The sequence below is a fragment of the Dipodomys merriami genome, unplaced genomic scaffold, assembly GCF_024711535.1.
Source record: "Dipodomys merriami isolate MVZ:Mamm:240054 unplaced genomic scaffold, mDipMer1.0.p SCAF_22, whole genome shotgun sequence".
NCBI classification, from domain to species: domain Eukaryota; kingdom Metazoa; phylum Chordata; class Mammalia; order Rodentia; family Heteromyidae; genus Dipodomys; species Dipodomys merriami.
Window position 1 is genome coordinate 5,532,501 of NW_027203604.1, and position 21,466 is coordinate 5,553,966.

The 21,466-nt window shown below is 39.4% G+C and overlaps 1 protein-coding gene across 42 annotated transcripts in view; it reads left to right on the forward strand.

Moving 5' to 3' along the window:
* Ptprd (protein tyrosine phosphatase receptor type D) overlaps positions 1-21,466 on the forward strand; it is a 2,013,525-nt gene that overhangs the window by 1,493,307 nt on the left and 498,752 nt on the right. Inside the window, exon 1 of one of the 42 annotated variants that reach the window (XM_070033185.1) lies at positions 1,019-1,152. The exons of the other annotated variants lie outside the window; for them this stretch is intronic. The gene's annotated coding sequence lies outside the window, so the exon portion shown is untranslated. Of the gene's footprint in view, positions 1-1,018; positions 1,153-21,466 lie in introns of those variants that run through there. 42 annotated transcript variants of the gene reach the window in all.

Here is a 21,466-nt window from a genome sequence, read left to right on the forward strand (position 1 = left end):
CATTTCCACTCACACTCGGACAACGCGCACGCAGGCGCGCGCTCACACACACACACACACACACACACACACACACACACACACACACTCCCCCTTAGAGCTGGGGCACGGCGATTCCGTGGGATCTCCAGCACCGGAGGAGGATTTTAGAAACCACCCAGACGAGGAAACAAAGAGAGAAGCCTTTCCAATGACTTTCTTGAGCTTTTCCATTTAATCTCCCCACCCAGCCACCTCGCCCCGCAACCTCCTCCAGCTCCAGGCTCACGCCGGGGCCCAGGGCTCCCCTGGGCGGGCCCTCCTACACCCCCTGGCCCAAGGCGCCCCCGCTCCTTCGTGTCCATCTCCGGGCAGTCGCTTCACCCGCTGCTCCCCATCTTCCCCTCTTCCCCCCGCGGGCCTCAGTTTCAGGTTACCTCGCGTGCGCTTGCTTGCTTCACTTTTGGGGGGGAAAAAGAGAAGAAAGGGAGGGAGGCGCTGAGGGGGGCAGCCGAGTTGCTATTTGTGGCCAAAGAATCTGCTTTAAAAGCAGCAGCAGCAACAGCAGCAGGAAGGAGGAAACAGGAGAGGCTGAAGGAAGAGGGGAGACGCGGCCCCGGACCCCCCAGTCGCGAGCGACGGAGCACCGGGGAGCAGGAGGAGGAGGAAGAGGAGGAGGAAGAGGGGGAGCCAGCCACACCGCGGCGGCGGCGGCAGCTGGGGGAGCGGGAGGCGGAGGAAGCGCCGCGAAGCCGCGGGCTCGGAAGGGCCAGGAGGACGGCCCGGGAAGAGGAGGAGGAGGAGGCGGAGGAGGAGGAGGAGGAGAAGAAGACGGGGTAGGGGTGGAGGGAGGGCGGGGGGACGCGCTCCCTTGGATGCTGGATTTCGGGATTTTTGGACTCACTCGCTGACTCCTTCACTTCTTCCTTCTGGACCTGACTGGCTCTACGAGGGCTGGACGACGGCGATCCGATCACCACCGAGAGAGCCCGAGAGAGGGAGAGGGGGGTGGGTGGGGGGCTCCCGCGGCGACCGGCGCTCTCCGGCAGGATTAAATTGGCCGCCCCGGGGCGACGGCGCGGGCAGGCGCAGGCTGCGCGGCCGTGGCGGGGCGCGAAGGCGCTGGGGGGAAAAGTGCTGGTGGCGACGGCTGCCCGGAGACAACATGATCAGGTAAGTCCCTCGGAACGGACCGAGTCTCCCCACCTCGGGGTCCGGGTTTCTCACTGCCCAGAGATCGCCCGTGCGCCCAGCCCGGGCTGCTGGCGCTTGCTCCGCTCCCGCGTCCCGGAGCCCCGCGCTGGTGGGGGGTGGAGGGGGGCACCGGGGCGCACACTTTTGCTCTTCTGAACCTCCTTTGGACCAGGTCTTCGCAGGCGGGGTTCCTGTCTCGCCTGAAACCTCAGACCCCGGAGAGAGGCGATTCTAGAGCATTAAAGGGGTGTCTGGGTAGGTGTATTTGTAACGACCCCAGCCCGGGTCTGTTCCTCCTAGGGTGGGTAGAGTAGAATTGCGGGGTGTAGGGAGGGGGGCGCTTGGATCCGTGGGGGGGGGGGCTCGAGTGGCCGGGGCGGGGTGGGGGGGCGGCAATTGCGATCTAACTCAGGCTTTGGGCAACTGCAGAGTTATTTCTTGAAGGCTGAGATGACTGTTTTGAGGAGGGTTGGTTATGGGTGAGGGGTGCGATTTCTTTTTCTTTCCTCGGAACTAGTGGGGAGGAGTAGACATGGCAGGAATCAAAGTCTGCCATTGAGGAGGGGGATAGTTGGCGAGAGCTTTCCTTGGCAGAATCCAAGCTCCAAAGCTCACACGGTTCTGGTTCTGGTTGGGGACTAATCTGATCTGCTTTCACACACTCATTCCATAGGGACAGTAGAGGAACGCAAGGCAGAATTTGTCATGAAGAGTTAAAGTTGTAGGAAACAATTTGAAAAGAAAGCCAGGAGCAAATCAGAGATTGATTTCCTATATTTATTGCCGCTTCTACGTAGGTGTGGTAGAAAACTTGCCTCCTTTCTCTGCGACATGGATACTAGTTTAAAAAAAAAACATCAATAAGTGAAGCCAGATTTTTTTTTAAGATTAAAAGAAGCATTGAACATTAAGTGTGAGTTTGGCTTTCATTAATTGGGTGTTCAGAGATTCCAAAGAATAGTTTGGTTCTTCAAACCCCGGGCCTGTCACCATGTATTGTTTCCAATTTTCTCTCAGTACAGACTTACCAGATACCCTCTCTGTGTTCTAAGTATCTTAGAGGGATCCCCTACACTCATCCCACAGTCGGCCCTAGGATGACTGGAGGGAAGGAGGGGGGATTCTCCCCTGTATTGCCTTTTAAAACATAATGATAACAACAACAACAACAATAAACTTTAAGACACAGCACCAGAGACTTAACAAGTAGTTCACACATTTTGAGCCCCTTCAATAACTTAACTATTAACTGCTTATGACTTGAGATAGATTTGCTGTTGAACTTACAGAGCTACAAACATAGACTTTACCCTTTGGTGTTTTCTCTCTGCTCACCCTGTAGCACTTATGGGTACTTAGTTCAAACATAGATTCTTTGGACCATCTGGGCTATTCTTTCTCTGTTTCAAAGTACACACTTAACCACTCAACTTGACTGAAACTAGGGCAGTATACCAATAAAACATGCTCATTTAAAGGATCATTAGATAATGCCAGTGGAAAGATTATATTTTGTAGATAATATAATGATATCCAGGAAAATGTTTAGTAGCTATCATACTTATTTTGTCATATGCCTCAGATAGAAAGAGAGAACACATTTTCAATGCTCTGTATATGAATTCTTGAAACAGATATCCTAAGTGGACAATAAAATTTTTCCTACCTCCCACCTCCCATAATTATATACTGTACTTTGTTTTTCAATGGAGCCAGCAATTCTGTGACAGATTTCTTAAATTCACCCTCACGCTATCAGCTATTATTGTACTTTCAAAGTGTGAAATTGACAAGCTGGTCACTTTCATGAATTCAGCTGTCAGATTGTGTCCAGTTAAAAATTGCTAAAAGCTGTAAATGTGCCTGCCTGGAATTTTCTTTTGTGAAGGAAAGACAGAAAAGGGATTGGAGCTTAAGGGATGTTATTAATTGTAAATCTTTTAAAATAGACACAACACCATGTGGGTTTATCACTAGCTGTTGTTGGGGAACACATTTAGATTTCTATCACTCTAAAAGTGGTGATTAATTCTTTATCTAATTGTCAAGAGTGAATACTTGGCATAAAACCCCCAGTAAAAATGATATAATAGGAATGCAGTTGAAATAAGAAAGCTGCCTGTTACAAAGAAAGTTTAATATGATGAATATTATATTATTTTTATAATGATATGTAAAAAGGTAAAGGAACTGACCATTTTATAAGGAGGTTATATAATTAAAAAAAAAATTCTTCTTGGGCCAGTGCGGTTAGACAGTTAAGAAAGTAATGGAATGAAGCAATGTATTTTCATAAATACACATTGTAGTAGATAATTGCAGATGTAAAGCTGCTTAAAATAGGAAATACAATGTTTTGATGTGCTTTTTGATATTGACATTCAATGAGAACCAAAATATCTCAAAGTGGAGAACTAAGAATTAGAGTCCTCTCATCTGCTGCTATTTGCTAAGCCACTAGGGGCCTGTATAACTTCTTAAATCCAGAAGATACCCTGGAATGCCAAAAGCAAACCCTTCCTAGAGAGACATTTTTGAAAAATCCAGTAGGTAATCCCTCAAGTTTTCTTTTTTATTTTTTTTAATACATGAAATCATAGCTGATGTTTGTCACAGGCAGATTGAAAGATATTTCAAGGATATATTCAGGATTTCTCTGACACTATGGTTTTCTAAGGGTGATTGTTTTTCTTCATTCAGAGTGGGGAATGTAAAAGAGTTATTTGTGCAAATTTATATATGATCCCAATTTCTCAGAGTATGTCAGGGTAAACAGGAAGAAACACTAGTATCATTTCCTTATTGACCTGATAATGATACTATTTGCATAATGTAGGGTTAAAAGATGAATGAAGCAGAATTACTTTAAGGGAAGGGCAGTCATAGATGGATGGTGTGATTAAAAGAGCTTTCTGAGGGCTGTGCAAGTTTGTATGGAAGGAGACTGTGAAGCTGTGACTACAGTTTAGTCAGCACTTCAGGGACCTGGACTTGAAGACGCACTATACATTTTTAAATGTCAGATTTACAAATTTGAAATGAACCAGCTGTTCTAATCTTGATTGACATTAGGCAATAAGGTCAAGTACACTTACACTGATCTTTTGTTGATTTTTTCAGTTTTTCAAACTGACAAGGGGGACTATTTGTAAAAGAGAGCACTGCAAACATTTGCATATAGGATTTCTTTCAGACTATAGTTGATATATCAAGCCTTTGAGCAATTCTATACTTAGAGTCCATAGATAAACAAGAGTTCATTAATAAGACTGTATATGAACTGCATCAGTTGTAAAGAGATCGATTCTGCAAGGTGATTTTGTTTCTCCAAAAAGCACCTTGTTTTAGTTTCAGTGTGTCTGTGGGAATCTGTAATTGAAGCTTGTTTGAGCTGTAAGTTGTGATTCTATGATTTTAAAGGTTGATACTTTTAACATTTATGTATCTATATATAGATAAAACCTTTGGATCTAGTACATTTTGATTCCCTAAAGTTTCTGGGAATGAACTTTACCTTTTCTGTAATGTACTCAAATTCATGGCCACAAAATATGCATTTAATATTTATATTATAAGCCTACATAAATAAGGTGCTAATGATAAAGATATAACTTGCCATTTTCTCATAGTTTTCAAAGAATGCTTCCTTCCCCCCCCCCCATTTTCATAAAAGGAAGGCAGTTTTGGATTGACAAGCTTACTGTAACTAAACTGTGTCTTAATCCAGACCTACTGTGTGTATCTTATTGTACTATGGAGTTATTTACCTTCATTTGTTTAATCTCTGTTCAGTTAAATTTCTTGCAAGAAAATCTTTAAAGAAAGACACTGACTTGGTTGGTGATGTCACACAGGCAACATTCAGCCCCAAGCAAAGTCAGTGTTTAAAAACATTCTGTTTTGTATTATCAGTTATTTGCCAAGAAAAAGCTAAGGGATAAACTGCTACCTGTGTGAACCACAGAACTGAGAATTCCTGTATAACACATTAGATACAGAAATCTGATAATGTAGAAGAAGATCCCTTGAAAGGGATTTTTCAGTACATATCCTTCCAACAAGCATCACTTGTTTAAATGTCTGTAATTTATAGCACAGTGACATTTCTACCAAAGGATATGTTTGTTTGGAGATATTTTCTGTAAGGATAATCTCATTTGCTTCTAATCAGTAGTTTGGTAACACATATTAAAATGTCATGCTTGGTTCACATTTATTTCAATGGTGAACATGGTCAAATTCATCCTTTTGTTTTAAAAAAGTAAAAACATTTTCTAGTTCTCCATACCTAAGCCCTTGAGAAAGATAACTGGAAGTATATATGACTTGTGCTTATCATCGTTCATTATATGAAATCATAGCCTCTAATATAAAAGTTCAGCCCTTATTTTGCATCATCAGTCTTGGGAAGGTCTAAGAGCAAATGCTCATATGTTATAGCAGACTGTGACCTAATGCAACCTAAAACAATAATCATGACAGTGATTAGTCACTGAAGCATTAATGATACAGCATCCTTACATGACACATGTCACAAAATCACCTCTCAGACCTTAGTCCTTTGTTTGCTCTTTAATAAATTACCTATGCAATCTGCAAATGCTTACCAGTTTTTAATCTTACCATTTTAGTTATGAAATACCTTTAAGGCTTAAACATTAAAGTCATTTAAAAATTATATTTACATACATTGCCACACTTCTCAAAGCAACTCACAGGGGGAAAATGGACTTAATGCCATCTCTCTTCTTCTCAAATAATTCACTTAGTAGCTTCCTGTTCATTTATTTCTCTTTGATCTTGGTATATTTAATAGGTGCTTATCGATACTAGTTAGATGGTGTACTGCTTTTCAAAAATTAATGAAACAAAACAAAACAAAGTCTTTTCATGGCTTTTTAACCTCTCTGTCTCTCTGTCTCATAAATCAAACCCCTATATGGTGTAGACTATAAATTAATAAAAGAGGCAACCATCTGGAAGGCTAAGACAGCCTAATCTGAAAGGGGGAGGGCTGGGCCTGGTCGTGGCCCCAGCCTATATATAATATCAGATAACTCAGGTGTTCTGCACCTGTAGCAATCATACCTTGTTCTCCTTTACAAATGGCTGTATTCATGGAGCAGGCCCCTTTAGGCTTCTTGTGCATGTGTAATAAAGTATCAAGAGCTGAAGCAGCAACTGAGCCTAGACTCAACTCTTAGTTCTTTGAATTCAGTGGCCAGAAAAGCTTCTTACCTTTGGTTATCTGACATTCCACGTCAGCAGCCTGGCGACCTTTACCACATTGCTATTTAGTGGATTGAAGCGTTGTAAATGTGTCAGTGTCATGAGATTGATCAAATTTATAAAATCTTAATTGTCTTCGTTTTTTTTCCTTTCTTTATTTTTCAGTAGCCTTTGAGCTATGTTTTTCCACAAGGCTGTAGCTAACTAAATTGAGATCTGTAATTGTGTTTAGAAAAGAGTAGTTCTCAGTCTTGAATTGAGATTCGGAAAAATAATAGTTCCAAAGTATAAAATGATCATCTGTAATCATTGGGTCATAGGAGTGAGTGACTTCCTGAAAAGTGCTAACCAAATTCCTTCCTTTTTCTACTCAGTGAGGGGAAGAGAAATTTGCTTTAAGAACTGAGTGTATGCCTTGGTTCTGTCCCTCAGTACCTGAAGGATCTTAGGAGTAATGTCATAACATTTCAGGCTCAGTTTCATCATCCATAAAATGTAGGGAATAACTATAGATATTTTGAAGATCTAATGGAATAAGTGATATGGATTTGTTTTATTTTACTTATTTTTTTCTCAGCAAAACACTTTATTTTTTAATTAAGTTTTTTAATTGTGAAAATACTGTACAGAGGGGTTACAATTACATGAGCCAGGTAATGAGTACATTTCTTATCCAGCATTGTTGCCTCCTTCTTTGGTTTTTTTGTTTTTTGTTTTTTGGTCTTATTTTAAATTATCCTGATTTTTTTTCTTTTTAGGATTTCAGTTACAGAATGAATTTAAGTTATGGGATGATTTTGAAGTAAAATCTAGTGTGTGTGTGTGTGTGTGTGTGTGTGTGTGTGTGTGTGTGTGTGTTTGTGTGTGTGTGTGTGTGTGTGTGTGTGTGTTTGTATGTGTGTATGTACTTAACCTGCTGGCACTCTGCCATGTACTTTCTGTAATTATTACTGATTCTAGAACCATCTTTCCTGCCCAGCATGTTCACTGAAGTTTTTGCATATTAGCATTCCATAGCATATTACTTATCTCAGAAAGCTTTCAAAGTAAAAGCTAGAAATGATTTTACCTAGAATGTATACAGAGAGCATTTCCTTTAAAAGCCAAGGATGTATTAATAGATTCCTGAGGATAGCTGATGTAGAACTGCAGTTTGAGGGAAGAAGTGTCTAGAAAAGCAGTTAATTAAAATTCTGAACCAAAATAAATTTTTTTTCTGCTCTTCTTTAATGGCAGTGCATCTTAGAAAGCTGCTCAGCCTTTTGCCCAGTGCAGCTGTCCTTTCCTGAAAGATCAGGTTTCAAGAGCAATGATGGATGGCGGGTGTCTGTAGCCAGTTGTGGGGTTTGCTCCGAGGTCAAATGTATTGATGGAGGATAGGAATTTACTGCCTTCTGTCCCTCCTTGAGATCTGCCAGTACGATTTCACAGGGAGAAATTAGACTAGACATATCAAATGCTGATCCAGTGGCCCATTATAGATCATAAATGTTTGTTTTCAAAGTTTAAAATAAACACTTTATCCTATTCCTAATCTCTACCCCAAGAAAGGATTCTATTGATTATATACTATATATTTCTTATTATCCATGTAGACCCTCAGCAGTCGGAAAAACCATATTCTACCTTCTGTTAACAGTAACTTCAATGAAATGTTATTCGAGGATTTTAGGAGAAGAAAATTACCTGTCGTTACTCAGTGAACTTTCTGTGGTTGAAATAAGTGTGATTTCTTTTTTTCTTTTGTCGTTTATGGGGCTTGAACTCTGGGCCTGGGCGCTGTCCCTCAGCTCTTCAGCACAAGGCTAGTGCTCTACCACTTGAGCCACAGCACCACTTCCGGTTTTCTGGTGGTTAATTGGAGATAAGAGTCTCACAGACTTTCCTGGCAGCTTGGCTTTGAACTGCAATCCTCAAATCTCAGCCTCCTGAGTAGCTAGGATTACAGGCATGAGCCACCTGTGCCCAGTTTGGGTGTGATTCTTTAGATGCATAATCCTTACCTCTTATTTTTAATATGTTCAGGTTATTTTTTGGCTAGCTAGGAATAATCTATTGGGAATATTTTAAATACTGGAAATCTGCTAACATTTCATTTTTACTTTTTGCTTGAGGGATGGGGTAAATGGACTTCTAATGTTTACCTAGAGGAATAAAATATTTGAAGTAACATATCCTGTGGATGAATTTTTCATATAAGTTTCTTCTTTAGCTCTCACTCTCTTCATTTAACAGGATTTCATATTTATTTATGTTGTCCTATATATGTCCAGTTCTGTCATGGTTACCTACAGCCTTCCTCAAACCTCTGCCTATAAAATCTCCTAGGGTAGTCCCATCCACCTATCACAGAACCAGTGATTCATGCATAGATATCCCTTACTGTTTAGATTAGATGTTTCCTAACATCTCTGTAGAGTTCCATCCCTAAAATTCTATTGGTGTGTTAGATGACTAAGATTGTTAGGCTGTCCCATGTCCCAAACTCTTCATTTTATGCATCCCTCAAAAATGTTTTCTGTCACCAAATTTGCTTTCCTTTCCTCATACCTCATCATCTGACTTAGTTCTTTAGAAGCATCCTATTTCCTTCCTTCCTTCCTTCCTTCCTTCCTTCCTCTGCTTGCTTGCTTGCTTGATTGCTTTCTTTCTTCCTTCCTTCCTTCCTCTGCTTGCTTGATTGCTTTCTTTCTTCCTTCCTTCCTTCCTTCTTCTGCTTTCTTTCTTTCTTTCTTTCATTTTTGCCCAAATTTAAGAGATTTCATTTCTGTCATTTAGTTATCTCTTCCGTTCCCTAACTTTACCAAGTGTTTACATGTCAGCACTACTTAGATGACTTCCTGTGTGGTCTTTGCAATTCTCTTTCTTCTCTTTAATTCTTACTAAATGTTGCTTTCTGAATTGCAGACTTTATCAAGTCTATAATCCAGTGATAAATACATAGCACACCGGGTCCAGCATTTTGCAGCCTAACTCTAATTTGCTTGTTGCTCTCTCCTTCCTCATCTCCCAGGTACTCTGCTCTTCTGTACTATCAACTTTCTGCTATCATTAGGGAGTCTCTGCTCTTGGACATCCTTTTTTTTCTTAATTATATTAACACTTTCTAGAATCTCTTTTTTTTCTTTATCAGCTGCTCTAATTTTCATCCATTGAAATGTTCCTAATTATTCCCTCATTTTCTAATGCTTGGCTCGTGTTCTATCTTTTTTTCCCACTGAATTGAACTAGAGAGATTTGAGTTGAATTTAATTGAAATCATGAATATGCAGAATAATTATTAAACCTTCTGCTAATGCTCAGGATTCTGAGATAGGTGAAAATCAATATTCCTGTGTGAGGAAAAGTATCCTTAAATAATCATTCCCCCTCCCCTCTCTTTTCTGTTGGTACTGGGACTCCTTGAACTTAGGACCTGGGTGCTGGTACTTCTCCACTTGAATTAACTAGCATTTTGCTGGTTAATTGGACTTTCCTGCCTGGCTAGCTTTGAACCATGATCCTCAGATCTCAGTCTCCTGTGTAGCTAGTATTACAGGCATGAGCAACCAGCACCTGATTTCTTTAATATTTTTGATATATAAATGAGATGTAATAGGGGTAAAGTATGAAAGTCTTAATAGTGATACTTGCTAAAATTTACCGAGTACTTACTATGTGACATTCTCTTCACTTCTTTACATTCAATATCATTTTTATTCTTTAAAAAAATAACACTTGTAACATTAGATCTTTCCATGTTATCTTTAAAGAAAGGAAACTTTACCAGTTGAGAGGTTAAATAATTTACCCAAGGTTTTATACATAAATGAAACAAAGATAGAACTAAGAACCAAGACTTTAAGTCAATCATCATGACTTCTATCTCCGCTACCTTTACTTAACTTTATTTTTGTATATGACAAGACTTAAAAATGTTATTGCATCTTTACAATAAAAATATATAAAAATGTTATTGCAAAAATTCTAGAGAAGAATATCCAATGGCATTGTTGCTATTACAACACATATTTAAGGGAAGGTTTATGTAGACTATTAGGTTATTTCCATATCATTTCTAAAGAGGTTTTCTTTCTTTACTCTTATCTCTGTGGGCACTTGCAACATTGAAAAACATTTTTCCTTACAAATAAGGCTTGGTGTAAATGACTTTGTCTTTAGTGGTTGATCTCTGGTACTATCATTTTATGTTTTATGGCCTCTGACTTGACTACTTGAAATCTGGTGTCAGTCCTGGAGCAGAACTAGTTAAACAACGTATCTACACCAAAAATAGTCTTTAAGATCACAAGGCTGGCATTGTCATAGCAGCCAATAGGTAAGAAATCAAAAACATTTTTATAAAGAGAAATATAGCTCCAACAGGAATATCTGAAGTTCAGCCACCCATCAAAGAAATGGAATTATGCCAAGCGATTGGTATATAGGCATTCTATTTATTGGCTGCCTGCCCTGTGCTATTTTATCTGAAAAACTTTCGTCCGTTGCAATGTCTTCTAAAATATTTTGTTTCTGGTGCTCACTTGTTAATTCCATTATTAGTAGCAGGTAGGTAATTTGATTGATATTTTTCTTCATTTACACGTACTTTAGGGAAGTTTAGTTTGGAGAGAATTTGGGGCTAGATCTCAGAGGACTACTTCTGATTAATCAGCTTTATAAATGATCACATAAAGGATGCCATATTTGCTTGATAATTTGCAAAATTATTGTCCTGTGACAACAAGGTATCCTCAAGATTTAAATCAGACCTAGTACATACAATAATGTTACATGAATAATGTATTATTTTTTTCATATGGTTTTACAGAATCTCAGTATATTCAGTCTGCTTTGCCAGTGTTTCAAAGTGCTTGTTTACATGTTTTCCTGCAGATTAATCCATGAACATAAAGTGTGGGAATCATAGAACAGGATGCAGTCTTCTGTGGGGAATGTGTGGGGAATGCTTTTCTACAGCTGTGTCCTTAATATGCTTTGTAATAAAAGTACTTATTAATTAAGAAGGACAAACTTAATAAATGCTCAGTGTTGTTAAATAATTCATAGTGACAGCACCAGCCTGGTGTTACTTGGGAGGCTGAGATCTGAGGATAGTGGTTTGAAGCCAGCTTAGGCAGTAAAGTCTATAAGACTCTAATCTCCAGTTAACTAGAAAAAAAGCCAGAAGTGAAGCTTTGACTCAGTGTGTTAAGAGTGCCAGGCTTGAGTGGAAAAGCCAGTGAGAGAGCCTGAGTTCAAGCCTGCAAAAGAAATGAATGCCAACATTTATTTGAATTTGATTCTTATTATTGTCAGTTCAGACCAGCCTGAGTTTGGGGAAAGAACATAAGAGATACTTAAGATAAAACTTGATTTTATAATATATCATCAAACATGTTCTATTTTGGATATTTGGGAGATATTAGAAGAGGTGTTAACTTCCTTCTTTCCTTCCTTCCTTCCTACCTTCCTTCCTTCCTTCCTTCCTTCCTTCCTTCCTTCCTTCCTTCCTTCCTTCCTTCCTTCCTTCCTTCCTTCCTTCCTTCATATGTTTTCTAGCATCTGATGACAATGCTCCCATTTCTTGGATTGCAGCCTCTCTAGAGTGTCAGTTTATTGTTATTGTTGTTTAGTTTTTAATCTTTTGAGACCGGGTCTCTTGTGTAGGCAAGGTGGCCTCAACCTTGCCCTCTTCCTGCCATTGCCTCCTCAGTGCTGGGATTACAGAGGTGCACGGCCACTCTTTATAGTTTTGACCTGACGATAGATACTTGTTTGCTATTCAGGGAGCTGATCTTTAAGAAAAATCAAATGTCATCATTCTTACCCTAGAGATGACCCATCTTTTAGTCTGTTAAATGTGTGTTCCTTTCCTATTAGACTTAAAAAAACAAACAACTCTTGGTATGTTTTACCTCTTGCCTGAATTCTTTGCTAAGCAAGCATTGACTGAGTTAGATCACTGCCATGACTCCTGTTACAAAGTCAGAGGTCTAGGAGATTTGAAGGAGATGCTTGCCCATAACGAGCCTGAGGAGTTCTGAGAGATGAGAGGAAATCTGTTCTGATTATCTGCAATTAAATACTGGGGGAAGGAAAAGAAACTCAAATATGTTCAAGTCTTCCCATTCATATTCTCGATGTATGAAGTGAATAATGTATAGAGGATTCTTCCATACTGAAGATATATATATATATATATATATATATATTAAAAGGCATATATATATGTATTTCTACATTAAGAATGGCAAATTTAATAAATATTACTATGCCTGTCAGGGACTACATTTAGAAATGGAATTATAACCTCTTTGTTCAACTGCTTAATAATAACAATCAAAAAGAAATGGCTGCTTTGGTTTATTGGAAGCTGACTTTTATTTTTGTCCCGATCTAACACGAATTGGATGTTTCAGATCACCCAATGACTCCTCCTTCTCCTCTCTATAAAGTTGAAATATCCCTTAGCAAAAGGTGCCTGTCTTTTCTTTTACAGCTCCAGACAGCACCTGGCTCTTGATTTCCTGCTACCTTATCATTGGGAAAAGCATTCTCTCATTTTTTACCCCACTCTCAAGAATCATGTATCAGAGCCATACTGAAGTTCTTGCCATCTCCCAGGTGTACTACTGTGACTCTTTCTATTGTAATTCTAAGCATTTTTTTCTTGTGTTTGTCTCCTATAACAGTTCCCAGAAAAATCAGAGATGCGATTAGCTCTTGTCCCAAACCTTACCACCCATAGATTTAATTCATACAGTTAATACTATTTTCATTTGCTTTTCAATAATACATTTTCTTTTATTTGAGCCAAGTTCTACTTACCTTGTTTCTTACCAAACAAAGCCAAATGTGAGTCAATTGTGTATATGCATTCGTATGCCATTAGACAAGACAAATCTGCCTTTACATCTGGCTGCGGTAGGAATTCCCAGATGCACTTAATTTTGACACATGGTCATTATTGAACCAAAAACCATTGCCTGGCATGATTATAGCTCTTATTTGTTTTCATTTTAAGGGGCCTTGTCCTGACTGCCAAGTGTACAACAGGTGCTTTAGTTTTATACTTGCCAATCTGTTGTTATTCAAATGACCGCCCTAACAGAGACTAATGGTATCTAATAAAATTGATCTCAATTCTGGCAAGCCAGGCTCACCAGATTAAAAGCAGGAGGAACAGCAATGTGGAAATATACTGGTGGGAACTCAGCTTGGTGAAGCATACATTTTTTTTTTTTGAGTGGGAGATAACATATGTTTGACACATAGGACACTTGTTTGTGTTTAGCCATGGCTGTTTTCCGAAGCCCAGTGCTGTGTGAACCCTAGGATTTTAAACATCGAATCTTATTTTAGATGGACACACTGGGTGGAATGGGAACAAGACTGGCTGTGCCAATTTATCAATGAATGGCTGTGCCATGCCTGTGACGCACAGCCAGGCAGTGTGTTCATGCCAAACAGCTGGCTAGTAAGATGGGTTGCATTTCCCAGTTTCATAAAGGCTTGACTTGCCTATTACCAGAGATAGCTAGGAGATCAGCATGCCAGTTTGCAATAGGAGCTAATGGTGGATACTATGTTCAAATAGTCTCTAGGATTTTGTGACTTTTTTGTTTTTCATGTTTTGTAGGATTCAGGCCAAGAAAAACTTTGCTGCCAAAGGAAATAATCTATCTGTCTGTCAGAGTGTCTATCCATTTGCTTGTTTTTTACCAGCTGGGTGCTTGAACCCAGTGCCTCTCCCTCTTACTCAGCTTTCCCTGATCAAGACGGGTACTGTACCACTTGAGCCACACTTTCACTTTTGGCCTTTGCAAGTTAATTGGTGATAAGAGGCTGTGGAGTTTTCTGCCTTGGATAGTTTCAAACTGTGATCCTCAGATCTCAGCCTTCTGAGTAGCTAGGACGGTAGATACGAGCCACCAGTGTCCAGCTGGGAAATAATCTCTTGACAGTAGGCCTTTGTAGACTCCTCAAAAGGATGAGTGAGATAAATATTGGAATCAGCTCCCATAGGACTAAGAAGTGTAATATGTTCTACTATGTCTACTTAGAGACCTCATTCCATTCATTCACTTGTCTCCCTGTATGCATTTATTCTTTTCTTTTTATTGTGAAAATACCGTACAGAGGGGTTACAATTACATGAGCAAGGTGATGAGTACATTGCTTATCAAGCATTGTTGCCTCCTCCTTTGTTTTGCCTTCCCATCTCCACCCGCCCCCCCCCCCCCGCCAAAGTTGTAAAGTTCATTTTTTCGATTTAACGTCTTGTACATCTCATTGTTGCAATGGGTCCACCTGTATCCCTATTTAAACGATTTGTTTTTTCCCTTCCCCTCCACAAATTATACCAACATCAAATGCAGTGAAAACAGGGGTTATACCATGGGGGAGGGACATACAAAGCAACAAAGAAATCACCTTATAAATATGTTAGAAACAATCGCAAGAAAGACAAAAAAAACACATTTGAATCCTTATCTTGTGGTTCATTTCCCTAACATCAACTTATCTAACCTTATCTGCTTGTCTCAGACATACACTAGTTACTGCAAATAAGTGAAACCATGGGACCTATGTTTCTTTGGCCCTGGCTTACTTCACTTAATATAATTTTTTTCAAGTCTTTCCATTTCCTAAAAAATGGGGCAATGTCATTTCTTTCTGATAGAGGCATAGAATTCCATTGTGTATATATACCATATTTTCTTGATCCATTCATCTACTGAGGGGCATCTGGGTTGGTTCCATATCTTAGCTATGGTAAATAATGCTCTAATAAACATAGTTGTACTGGTAGCTTTAGTATGATCTTGTGGTTATTTGGGTAAATCTTGTTTGTGATTATTTGGGATTGCTGGGTCACAGCTCCATGTGAAGTCTTTTGAGGAACCTCCATACTACTTTTCAAAGTGGTTGAACAAGTTTACACTCCCACCAGCAATGCAGTAAGGTTCCCTTCTGTCCACATCCCCTCCAGCATCTGTTGTGATTAGAGTCCTTGATTATAGTCATTTTAACTGGAGTGAGGTGGTATCTCAATGTTGTTTTGATTTGCATTTCTTTTATTTTTTGGGGGGGGGGTCCAGTCGTGGGGCCTGAACTCTGGGCCTGGGCGCTATCCCTCAGCTCTTCAGCTCAAGGCTAGCACGCTACCACTTGAGCCACAGCACCACTTCCGGCTTTTTCTTTTTGCTTATGTGGTGCTGAGGAATTGAACCCAGGGCCTCAGGCATGCAAGGCAAGTGCTCTACTACTGAGCCACCTTCCCAGCGCCTGATTTGCATTTCTTTTATGGCTAGGGAGGTTGAGCATTTCTTCATGTGTCTATTGGCCATCCTTCTTTCCTCTTCAGAGAAGTTTCTCTTTAAGTCTTTAGCCCACTTATTTATTGGGCAGTTGTGTCTTTGAGGATTTGTTGTTGGGGGATTTAGTATCATCCTGTACCAGAATCAACTCCAAATGGATCAAAGACCTCAGAGTCAAAGCAGACACTCTGAAAACATTACAGGATGGAATAGGAGAAACCCTGGGTCTCCTTGGCACAGGCCAAAATTTTCTTAAAAGAGACCCAGAAACACAACAAATCAAAGAAAGGTTGGACAAATGGGACTGCATGAAATTGCAGAGCTTCTGCATGGCAAAGGACATAGCTAGCAAGATCAACAGAAAGCCCACGGATTGGGAGAAGATCTTCACTAGCCATACAACAGACAAGGGTCTCATATCTAAAATATACCTGGAACTCAAAAAATTAAATCCCCCAACAACAAATATGCATTTATTCTTTTATATAAGAACGGTGCTCAAAGCACTGCCAATGACTATTGGCACTGACAAATTTTAGAGATATGGATTTTTATGGTTTTGAGTAATTTGTGCTGGTAGGAACTCCAATTGGAGACATTTATGATGCCAAGTAGAAAAACATTACTTAAAATCCATCATGTGGGTACAGCTTTCAGGTTTTACTTAATACTAATGATAATTACTAAAATAGGAGAGAGGGGTTAGATGTCTCTATATGTAACCACTCTTCACTTTGCTCCTGTTAATAGAACTCATGTAATTTCCTGTGAGCTAGCATAGAGAATAGTTCTTAGGTTAGGATTTGGCTATTATTGGACCATCTTTTTGTATTATTTATACCTATCTTCCTTGAGAAAGGATTTGCTGCAGCTCTTAAATCATATGCTTCATTATCCTTAATAAATCACCTTGGTAGGGCAGACAATGGATTATTGTACAGATGGTTACTTTCTATGAGAAAGTTTTAAAAGTATGCATCTTCTTGGCTCCATTATGAAGGATATTTTATTTCAGGGCATTTTAGAAATGATAAAACGTTTTAAGGAATATTCTATCAAATTACTCAGTTGCTACTATTCATATTTTTTAAAATATACTAGATAAAAGAAAGGTAAATGTGATTAGCTTTTCTTAACAAATCCGTTCAAAGGCATATTATCTTTTTTGACTTCAAAATAGTCTTCATTATACAAAAGAAAAGACACATAATTATGTAGTTGGATTCTGTGGTAGTAATGTTTGCAACTAACATTGAGAAAAATAGTGAAATAAGCAGATAGATCAAGCTGAATATCATATTACTTACAGAATGGGTGAAGGGGAACTATAATTACTTCTTAAGCATAAATCTGTTTCCTTTTGGAATATTTGTACTGCAGTAACACATTACATATTTCATACTTTGCAGTACAAACTGAACACACTCCTTTCTTCTTTTTCTTTTCATCTCAGCAATACTAGGGTTTGAACATAAGGCCTCCTGCTTGCTAGGCAGGCAATCTACTACCTGAGCCATACCTCCAAGGTCTTTGATTTTATCATTATTATTATTATTACGTGTTGTTGGGAATAGTTTAGGTACTCCTGTCATGTAGCTGAGATGAAAGGCGGATACTATAAAGCCTTGCCCCTCCCACCTCCCTCCTGTCCTGAGGCTTGTACCCAGGGCCTGGGGTTTGGTGCTCAAGGCTAGCACTCTACAATTTGAGCCACAGCTCCACTTCTGCCTTTTTGTGGTTAGATTGTCCTGCCTGGGTTGGCTTTGAACCCCAATCCTTAGATCTCAGTCTCCTGAGTAGCTAGGAGATTGGCTTTTAATTGAGATGCAAGCCTTGTGAACTTTTTGCCCAGTCTGGCCTTGAACTGTAAGCCTCCTAATCTTAGGCTCCCAAGTAGCATGAGTCACTGTGCAGAGGTGTAGACAATTCTGCAACATTCTGAAAAATGGGACATTTTGGACTACACAGTCATGATCATTTCTATGACAGTAAAAGGGAGAGTTTCCAAAGGTGCTAGAAAGGTCATTATATTAAACTTCAGATGGTTTTGCTGAGCAAACTGAGACCCTGAACATTGGAGCAGCCCTCTCTGACCTTTTTGGAATTCTGTGTGCTAGACAGAGATTTTCTTATCTGGCCACTACTAGGACTCAATATTTTATTGCCTCTGAGAGGGAGTGATATTTACAGCAGGTAGAAGCAACTTGGATAAGGGGGTCTAATGCCTTTCTCAGCAAAAGCCAGGGGAAACAAAGAGATACATCTCCTTTATCCTAATTGTCTAATTTGAGAAAATAAGTTTTCTTACTCCTTATGTAAAATTAAATGCAATCAACCAGTGCCAGTGGCTCACACCTATAATCCTAGCTACTTAGGAGGTTAAGGTCTAAAAATCATGGCTTAAAGCCAGCCTGGGCAGAAAAGGTAGTAGACTGATTGTTAATTAACCATCAAAAAGCAGATAGTGGAACTGTGGCTCAACTGGTAGAGTGTGAGCCTTTTGCAAAAATGTTCATGGACAGTGAGTGCTCAGGCCCTGAGTTCAAGCCCCAGGACTGGCACATACATATACATACATACATACGACAATAACAATTAAATGTAATTTAAAACTTATGCGTGCTAGTTACCTTGCACATGGCCAGAAATCACACAGATGTTGGCTGTCATGTGCAATAGCTCTGACCTGAAAAATTACTATTATTGCACAAAGGTCTTTCAGATAGAACTGGTCTACCTGATGGTTCTGAAACATTTTTTATCTTTTCAAAGTTACAGTGGTAATAAAATAAAAGCACACCATTTATATGCTTAAAACACCCAGTAGGATCTCAGTAGGAGATGATGTACTAGCCCGATATAAGTGAAAAATGCTGTGTTTCAGAAATGCATTAGTTCTCAAGTAAAGTAAATTGATGGCAGACGCTATGCTTTTTGTCTAATGACACGTATGTGGACTCTGATTTTGTACCAGTGTAATGTGGAGAAATAACCTTCCATAGAAATGTAATCAGGAATCAAATGGAGCATTATCAGCTCAACCACATCTCTCCCTTCTGATTTCCCAGGGAGGTGCCTCTGCTGCTTTTCAAGTGATCTTTGTCTTCTGCCATTTTCACCCTAACTCTATGGAAGCCATTAAGGAGTGACAAGGTAGTTGAAAGAGAATTCTCAGTAGGCTGATCATGTAGTTTAAAAGCCAAAAAGAATGCAATGAGAGAGAAGGGAGATGTTCTTAATGAGATAACAGGTGTCCAGAGGGTTGTCCTAAGCAAACTAGACAGGCTCTCCATATGCAGAGCAGAGTAGATGTATTTTTGCAAAGGTGGCTACACAAGACAAGGAGGGAAATGAGATGGTTAGTTTGAAATGTGACAAAGTCTCCAAGCCTCCTCATGGCGTCTCTCCTACTGCCCTTTGGCTTGAATATAGTGCTTTTGAATTTTGTCAGTGATCTAGCCAATTTGGTGTCTCATGTAATTAACAGTGACAAGCACACATCAGAACAACCTGTGAGAACTCATCGAAAAAAGTCTGGGGGCAGATGAGTGACTTATCAACTCCACCCCTGGCAATCTTCTGGGAACTAGAGTCAGAGCAGACAGCACTGCGCTAAATCTCAGAACCCCAGCCTCTCTGCACATTTCCCACTCTCCAGGCAGAGGTTTAAAGGCTCAATTTAAGATTTCTGCAAAGCTCTACTATAGAACAGCCATGGAAAAGGGGAAGGATGTAAGCTATATGATTTCATTCCAACTTATGGAAACAGACTCCTTTTCTCGTGCTTACACTTTCTTTTTGGTATAAAACTTGAGATAATTGTTCCCTGATGCCTTTCTTTTTTCCTTTGACGACATTAAGTTTCTATCACCTCCCACAGGGAGTATCACAGATTCTGATCATTTTTTATGGGTTTACATTTTAAAGGTACATTTTTTTTTTATTATTGTGACTATGTCAAGTCGTTACTTTATTTTTTATTGTGAAAATACTGTACAGAGGGGTTACAATTACATGGGCAAGATAATGAGTACATTTCTTATCAAGCATTGTAGCCTCCTCATTTGTTTACCCTTCCCATCCCTTCCCATCCTCCCCCCACCCCCCCACTCAAGCCTCCCCCCCCACCAAAGTTGTAAAGTTCATTTTTGACATGACAACTTGTACTTCTCATTGTTGCAAAGGGTCCACCTGTATCCTTATTTAAACGACTAGTTTTTCCCCTTCCCCTCCACAAATTATACCGACATCAAATGCAGTGAAAGCAGGGGTTATACTGTGGGGGAGGACATACAAAGCAACAAAAAATAATCTTATAAATGCATTAGAAATAAATGCATGAAAGAAAAAAACATAAATATGACTTAGAAAGCATATTTGTATAGCAGTAGCAGAAGGTAAAGTTTGAGAAGTAGGCTCTGAAACTCTTTGTAAGTATGTACCTCCACTTTTGTAATTGAAATTAGCAACATAACAGTATTCTGAGGGATACAGACTTTGAAGGCAGTGTGTTAGGAATATGATCAGTATATGTGTTGTGCAATGTGTGCAGCTTTAAACAAAAGACACAAAGGTTTCTTTGGGTAAGGAATTGTAGTACACATGCTGAGGTAATAATATAATCTTGTGTTGACTCAGATCAGAGTCTTTTCATTGACCTTTTTTTTTTTTTTTGGTAGGAGTAGAGTTTGAATTCAGGGCCCTTCATTTTACCAGGCAGCCATTCTACTACTACTACTTGAACTATACCTCTACCCTTTTTGTGTTGATTATTTACTAGATAGCGTCTCACCCTATGCCATGGCTGACCTGGATGATGATACTCCTATTTGTGCTTCTCTCATTTGCTGGGATACTAGGCGTGTATCGCAGGGCTCAGGCATATACTAACATAAGTAGCCATCAATGGAGATGGAGTCTCACAAAGTTTCTGTTCTGGCTTTCCTTAAACTGTTCTCTTCCTGATCTCTGCCTCCATAGTATCAGAGATTACAGGCAGGAAACCATGTGCTCAGTCCAACATTTATTACTTATTTTTCTGTTGTAAAAGATGTCTTTATATATTACTTACCAAAGAAGACTTGTGACAAGCTTGGAAGACATTTTCAGCACCTTGCAAACAAAGTGGACAAATGGAAGGTCAATTTTCAACCAATTAATTTGAGTTTTAGACCAGCCACCTCCTGCAGGATCTCATTTTTCAAGTCTTAATGATTTATGGCTATTATACATCCCATTTCTCTCAGTAATCAGGGTGAAATCAAGTTCCTTCCCATAGTTACAGATCTAAATGTTTATGGTAAGCAGAGTATCATGATAAAGAAGAAACTATTTAAGGTAGCCCTGCTTCTTTACCACCAGAAAGATTTAGTTGTCCATTTTCTCATCCCCATGACTTTGTACTCTTTAATTATGGTACACTAGGACATAATGGAAAACTTGAAATCATTGGTATAGGAAGGATTCGAGGAATTTAAGTAAAGGACACAGAATGTGATTTAGACCTAACACTGGTCTTTGCAGTGTCAGATCCAGTACAGGACTATACTTAATTGATGGTGCTGGGGCTTGGTAAGTCCAGTGAAAGGACAATTCATCATTTTCAATATTTCATTTCAATGTTCTGACCAAGATTTAAGAATGGGCATGATTATTAATAGAAATTTATGGTTTATTAGCATTTAAAAAGGATTTAACTCTAAGCCCATTGAGTTAGATATTAAGCTTCAGTGGCAGTTTATGTTCTGAGTAAAGACTAAAAA